The sequence below is a fragment of the Echinops telfairi genome, unplaced genomic scaffold (assembly GCF_000313985.2).
Source record: "Echinops telfairi isolate 266 unplaced genomic scaffold, ASM31398v2 ScPeMD7_2;HRSCAF=8, whole genome shotgun sequence".
NCBI lineage: Eukaryota > Metazoa > Chordata > Mammalia > Afrosoricida > Tenrecidae > Echinops > Echinops telfairi.
In genome coordinates, this window is record NW_022103898.1 from 46,779,242 (window position 1) to 46,786,319 (window position 7,078).

The 7,078-nt window shown below is 41.7% G+C and overlaps 1 non-coding gene across 1 annotated transcript; it reads left to right on the top strand.

The window, feature by feature from the left end:
• Nucleotides 1–339: 339 nt before the first annotated feature.
• LOC115870836 lies at nucleotides 340–503 on the top strand. The gene has a single exon (XR_004046951.1). It is a non-coding gene; the product is annotated as a U1 spliceosomal RNA (small nuclear RNA).
• The last annotated feature ends 6,575 nt before the right edge of the window (nucleotides 504–7,078 follow it).

A 7,078-nucleotide genomic window follows, 5' to 3' on the forward strand; every position in this document is an offset into this window, starting at 1 on the left:
GCAGAACTTTGTCAGAGATCGTGCTGGAGGACAGGCTCCTCAGGTCAGAAAGCTCTCAAAGTGCGACAGACCCGGAGCTGCTTTCTCCTCTCATGACCTTAGTGGAGTGAAGCCTGTGGGCACGGAGCCTTTACCTTGTGCATTGGTTCCAGCAGTTTCCCATTTCAGGGTAACACACATTGTATCACCTTCCTTTTGCCATAGTAACAGATTGTTTCACAAACTTTGTGGTTTAAAACAACACAAATTTACAATCTGACATTTCTGGAGGACATACATTTGAATGGAGTCTCGCTAGTTTAATATGAAGGTGCTGGCATGGCTATAAGATACTGTCTGATACTTACCTGGCAGGGAAGACACCATGATCAGGAAGGTGGGTTTTCCAGGGCGAGGCTCACCCATTGCACTCCGGGTGTGCTGACCCCTGCGATTTCCCCAAATGTGGGAATCTTGACTGTATAATGTGTGGTAGCGAAGGACTGCCTTCATGCTCTCCCCTGGGGTGGATATCCCTGGGGGCAGGGGAGAAGATACTTTCTGAAGATTCTTAGGGAGAATTATCTCTTTATTTTTTATTGTGACTTAGACAAAGGATTAAAGAGAAGATTACATTCAAATAGTCACCACGTCTCAGCATATCTCGCCTTATTTCCGTCATTTTTGCCTATCTACTTCTTGATCGCTTTCCCCATCACCCAAGTTAACAACTGTCTACCTTCCAGTTGGTGACTCCCCACCCCCCATTTCCCTCCCACCCTCGATAACCACCAGATTCGGTTCCTTTTCATGTGAAAATTTTATAATAGCGGATGCATACAACATTTGTCCTTCCTTGATTCACAAAATTCATTCAACACGATATTCTTTAGGTTCAGCTAAGTTATGAGGTTTGACATAGATTTGTTATTCTTGAATACTGTATAGTATTCCTCTGTGTGTAAGTACAAAGGTTGATTTATCCATTTTGTCATCGATTGGCATTTAGGTTGTTTCCGCCTTTGTTATGGTGTGCAGCGCTGCAGTGGACACATTTGCTCTTGGTTTTGCTGCGCGGTGCCGTCGAATGGGCTCTAACTGCAACACCGCCCAGTCTTCTACCCCTTTGCAATTGCTGGTAGGTTTGGGACAATTATTATAGCCACTCTTGTCAATGTATCTCATTGGGGGTCACCTTCTCGTTTTCACTGCCCTCCATGTAGCCAAGGACGATGCCCTTCTCTGGGGACTGGCTGGAAACACGTCCAAAGTACACAAGATAAAGTCTAACTGTCCTTGCTTTTAAGAAGCATTCAGGCTATACTTCTTCCAAGAAAGATTTGTCTGTTCTTTCGGCAATCCAGGGTACTTTCAATGTGCTTCCCAAGCACTGTGATTGATGGCTGCTTCTTTGGTCTTCCTTATGAATGCACAGCTTCCACTTGTCTGTGAGGTGATTGAAAATATCATGTGTTGGTGAATTATCTGTTCATGTCTTCTGCCCATTTTTAAACTGGACTGTTTGTCTTCTACTTGCTGAGATGTTGACATTTTCTCTAGAATTTGGAGATTGGTTGGATCTTTGTCTGATATATTATTGCCATTCCACCACCATCCCCTTGCCCCCCATTCCCCAAGCTACTCAGTAGGTTCTCTTTTTACTTTGTTGGTGAAATCTTTCATCTAATTTGTCTTGTGTTGTATGTGTTTTTCATATTTTTGATAGTATGTTTATGTCATGTATTAGGGCATCTATATTTGTCTATATTATTTCATTGATGATGTCTGTAGTTCTAGGTTTTACTTTTAGATATTCAATTCATCTTGAACTCATTATTGTATATAGAGTGAGGTAAAGGTTTTGTGTTATTCTTCTGCAAATGGAAATCCAGTTAAGCCAGCACTATTTGTTGAAGGTATTATTTCTTCCCCATTTAATATGGTTTGGCCCTTTTGAAACAGCTTGATTGCCTCAAAGTGGATGGGTTTACATTTGGGTTCTCAATTCAACTCCAATAACTTGTGCACCTCTTTTTGTACCGTATAGGGTTGTTTAGACTATCTTGACTGTGGAGTGGGTTTTGAGATTGGTAAATGATGGATGTCCTATTTTGTTACCCTTTGCTTAATTTGGTTCATCTTCCTTCCACAAAAAGTTGGTGATGAATTTCTCTTATCTTTAAAGAATGATGCTGGCATGTAAATGGAGATTGCAATCTATTTGTAGATCACAGCTTTGTGTTGTACTCCTGTCAGGACACCTTGCTGCACCATGCTGTGCAGCCTGGATAGTTGCATTACATCCTTACCCTTCACCATCTGTCTCTGCCATACTGTGAGGTCTGCATGTGACTAACACACGACAGCTCCAGGCCCTACCATGCTTAACCAAGCCTCACCTTCTACCTCCGTCTCTTTGGCCCTCAGGTCTGGTACCTGCATGAGTTGGAAAGTCCTTTAGCACAACAATTGACTGTTTTTCAGTAAATGAAACCCAGAAATGTTCAGCCTATCGGGAAAGAAAGCATAACAAGGGGAAGGGACATTATAGAGGGGTGGGGAGAGTTTTTAAAAGCCCAGGAAGGAAAAATATGTTTGAAGACTGATCATGGAAGTAGTTGTACAAGTATGTTTGACATAATTGATCTAAGGAATGAGATGGCATATGTACTCATTTCCAAGTAAAAGCCAATTAAAAAAAAAAAAGCATAGATCCAACAATGAGTTCTGGGCTCACACTAAATCCTAGCTCGAATTTAAGAACAACTAGTTTTTACATCAGACCCTGCTCAATACACGTGTTAAAGAAAGCAGATGGTGCCATGCTATCAATTAAAATAATGCCTGGGGTCTTAAAGGCTTGGATTCAAACAAGTAGCCATCTAAGGGAGGAGTTGGCTAAGTCCACACAGAAGAAACAAACCAGTTTATATGATCCAAAGATTACAATTACAAAAACTGAATATGATGAAGAGAAAATTAGCAGAGCTAAAATTATGAACACCCAATTTGTAGAAGGTTCTGGAGGACCGTGGGGGCCCAAACCTATCTGCAGTGTATGTCGTCAGGCTGAGCTGGTGGCAGGTCCACTCCAGCCACAGGAATGGTCTCGCAAATAGTCTTACTATCAGGCAGGGACCACTGTAATCTGATTATCCTGGATCGCACTCCACCTGAATTTGGGTGCAAGTATCTCTTAGTTCCATGACAGAAATGTCTTCCTTGGCTTTTTGAACGTTGATCGGGGTCTTCTCTCTTTTACTCATTTGTATTTTTGTCTTGGTATTAATATAATCTTATTCTTACCACCTTAGGGTGATTTCTTTATGTTTATCATTGTTTTCTGTTGGGGTTTCCAGCTGTGAAGCATAGGAGGAGTGCTTGTATAATGATAATAACTGATAACCAAAGTGTTATAGGGAATGCAGGAGCCGGGGGTGGGCGATAGGGAAAGGGAATTTGGGGAGTAAATAATAAAGATGGGAGGTGAGAGGGAGCTCGAGAATTGATTGTGATTGCATAACTCATTTTAAAGTTGATTTAACCATAGGGGAGGGGGCTCTAAGAAAGGTATGGTGGTGATTAGACAATTCCCCTTGTTATTATGATTGAACGATTGAACTATTCAACTGTATGACATATAAATTATGTGCCAATAAAACTGTTGGGAAAAAAAAGTTGCTTCAGAATTTTTTTTAAGTGAGTTAGCCTGGGCTCTCTTTGCAATTTTTTTTGTGTGGGCTGCTTTACTGCTATATATTTCTTTCTCAATGTAAACTTCTCTCTCTCTCTCTCTCTCTCTCTCTCTCTGTGTGTGTGTGTGTGTGTGTGTGTGTGTGTGTGTGTGTGTATTCTGGTTTTACTTCTCTGGAGATCCTTTCCAAATACAATTGGTCCCAGGATCGGTTCTAGAGAAACAAAATCATAAATAAATAAAAGCTTTTCTAAATTGGTACTGAAGCCTGATTATGCCTGAAAGTGATGAGAATGCCACCTTTGTTATTATGGATAAGTCTGCTACTAGGAGTAAATAGAGTGTTGTTAATTTATGATATGAGGTGGCAAAGTTAATATCCAAGATATCACCAAGATGAACTTTGGGGAGAAGTAATATGTGTAGGGAAACTGGCTCACTGGTCCTCCTTCCAATAGAAAATGTGATAAAGGAAAGGGATGAACTCAGAACTTCAGAAGTGCTTCATAAAAGATCTGGGGAAAATATCTGAATGCTTCTATTTGTGCTATGAAAAAAATATTTTCATTTATTAACAGAGCTGATATAGCCAACACCAAATCCAGAGTCTTATTATTTGAGTAGCTAATTACAGTGCCAGTTAAGTTCTAAGCCTAGAACAGTATCTAATAGTAAAGTAAGGGCAATAATTGGGAAGAAATGGGACCCTGAAACATGGGTTGAGGGCACAAGTGCTGGTGATCAGGAAGAAAGGAATATTGAGTCCATAAATTCTATTTAGAAACCCCAATCAATAGACCCACACCTCTCACATGAGGATTATTAATCCACTATTAGTGAAACAACCCACACTTGGGACCCTAGTCCAACTGTACCTGCTGAGATGCTACCCAGAGCTGCCTCGGGAGCATTGCTAGGGGCGGATGCCTACAAGGTATTGCTGAGAGTCCTGGGAAACACTCTCATCACTCATTTTTCTCTAGACACACAACTAGAATTAATTCTCAGAGAATTCCCCAAAGTGAGGTACAGATGGTAATGCAAGAAGAAGGGCATGAATCTCATAAAAAACTACTGAAATTTTCTGATATGTACAGACAGAAACCTGGAGTGTATGCATGGGAATGGTTACTAAGAGGGTGGGGCACTGGTGGAGAGAACACAGGCTTTCATCAGCACACAAAGCACAGATTATCTATTCGATGCTTCAGCACTAATAAGTCAAGAGAGGACCTAAAAGTTAGTTGATTGGTTCACCACTGAAGCATGGGTTGCAAAATGACTTACATGAAGTCAACTTGAAGTACATTGTAGAAGAATGTATCTAAAAGTCGTAGGAAAATTGCTATACTTGCGTGAATTTATCAGAATAAACCTATAGGCACACAAATAGAATGCCCCAAAGGCATACCTTTTACCCAAATCACATTTGTGAAGGGGTCCCCAGCATCTCTAAAAACTCCTGTGATTGCTAATTTGTGCACACGAAGGTTGACAGTGGGATCTCTTCTAAGTGAATTGACACCTGGCTACCATGGACCACTTGGTGGTAGGCAGCAGGTGGCAACACGTCATCAACCGAGGTGAGGTGGGTGTGGTTACTGTACTGAAGTGGTTCTCAACCCTCCAAATGTCACGACCCTTTAATACAGTTCCTCATGTTGTGGTGACCCCCCTAATTATTTTTGTTGCTACTTCATAACTGTAATTTTGCCACTCTTATGAATTGGCTGACCCCTATGAAAGGGTGGTTTGCCCCCAGTGGCAATCTTTTTATGCAGTACCACGTTGCTTTGACTATTATGACTATGAAGTAGGTTTTAAGATTGAGAAGTGAGAGGTATCTTACTATGTTATACTTTAGTAATGCTTTGCTTATTTTTGTGTCACCATTCTTTCTATATAACATTGATGATTAAGCTTTCCATCTGTTTAAAGAAGGAGCCTTTGGCAGGCCCACATTGGTGAATCATAGTATCACCCCAAACTCATTGCCATCATGTTGATATGGACTCATCGCGATCCTTTTGGGCAGAGTAGAATTTCCCCTGCGAGTTTCTAATATGTAACTCTTTATGAGAGTAGAAAGTCCTGTAGGGACATGCCACAGACCCTTGGAATTTTGGAGCAAAGGACTGCCATTATCTGTAGACAACTATTCCCCTGATGTAAAACAGCTTTAGCCCCAAACAGACCCAAACAGAGATGAAACGGGACATAGAGCAATAGTTTGTTATGTTGTATTTGAGTTCATCATAAATTGGAGCGAACTCAATAGCAATTAACAACCATAACGTGAGTGTGCACTAAAAATATGAATGATTATTTTATCATGTTATCTTTATTTCCTCAGGATGGGAAGTAATCAGAATGTACATAAAAAGATACTGAACAGAACTAATTACTACTCTATACTACACCCCCCATTATTTGTCAGTGTGTCATACCACCGTAGCTCGTGTATTGCTGTGATGTTGGAAGCTATGTCACTGGTATTTCAATAGGCATTAGTAAGCGGAAATGGACTGGTACTGGGTATGTTGAAGCAGAAAAATCATATGGTTTCATCTGCCTGAAACGACAGATTCAAGAGCAATGATGTCACAGTCATCATCCGGAAGCATATTTCAAGATCTCTCTTAAATCAGAGTGCTGTCTGTCACATAATAATGTCTCTCTTAATAAAAGGAAATGCAATCAATACAACTCTTATTCAGATTTATGCATCAACCACTAAAGGAAGTGATGGGGGATGAGAGGGGAAGATGGCGACCCGATAAGACGCATCATCCAGAGCTCCTGTTGCCAGACCAGAAAATTGGGAGGTAAGGAGAAGGGAACGGGGAGGTGGCGTCCAGAAGTTATAACTGGGGTACTAGGGTTTCTCCTGAATCTCTTTGGTGGGTGCGATTTCCACTCACAAAGCAAACCGAGAACGCTTTAAAGCACACTAGCTACTGCGAGCCCCTGCGCCAGCGGTCTCTCCCGCTGCCACATTGAGGGGACAGTACCGCCACACACAGGAGAACCCCACCCGGGCGCTCTCTGTGCTGTTGGCCGCCCTGAGCTCACCGCCTGGGGAGTGGCGGGGGCGCCTAGCCATAATTTAGAATAGAAGAAAAAGCAGATTATTAACTGAAGTAGATCGCGGTGTGGGACAGGGTGAGCGGAATTCAAGGAGCATAATCAATTCCAATCGGCAGAGATGCCAACAACCCCCCGATAGGCTGGATCTTCCCCTCTGGGGACCAGCCTGACAGCTGCCAATCCAGAGCACATCACAAGTATTGAAAAATAAAAATAAAAAAGAAGGTGAAATATATATTATAGGTTAATAACCCAAACTGCAGCCCTCCCCCAGCAGCGGCAAACAGCACCTGGGCGGGGTCCTTAACATAAATCAGC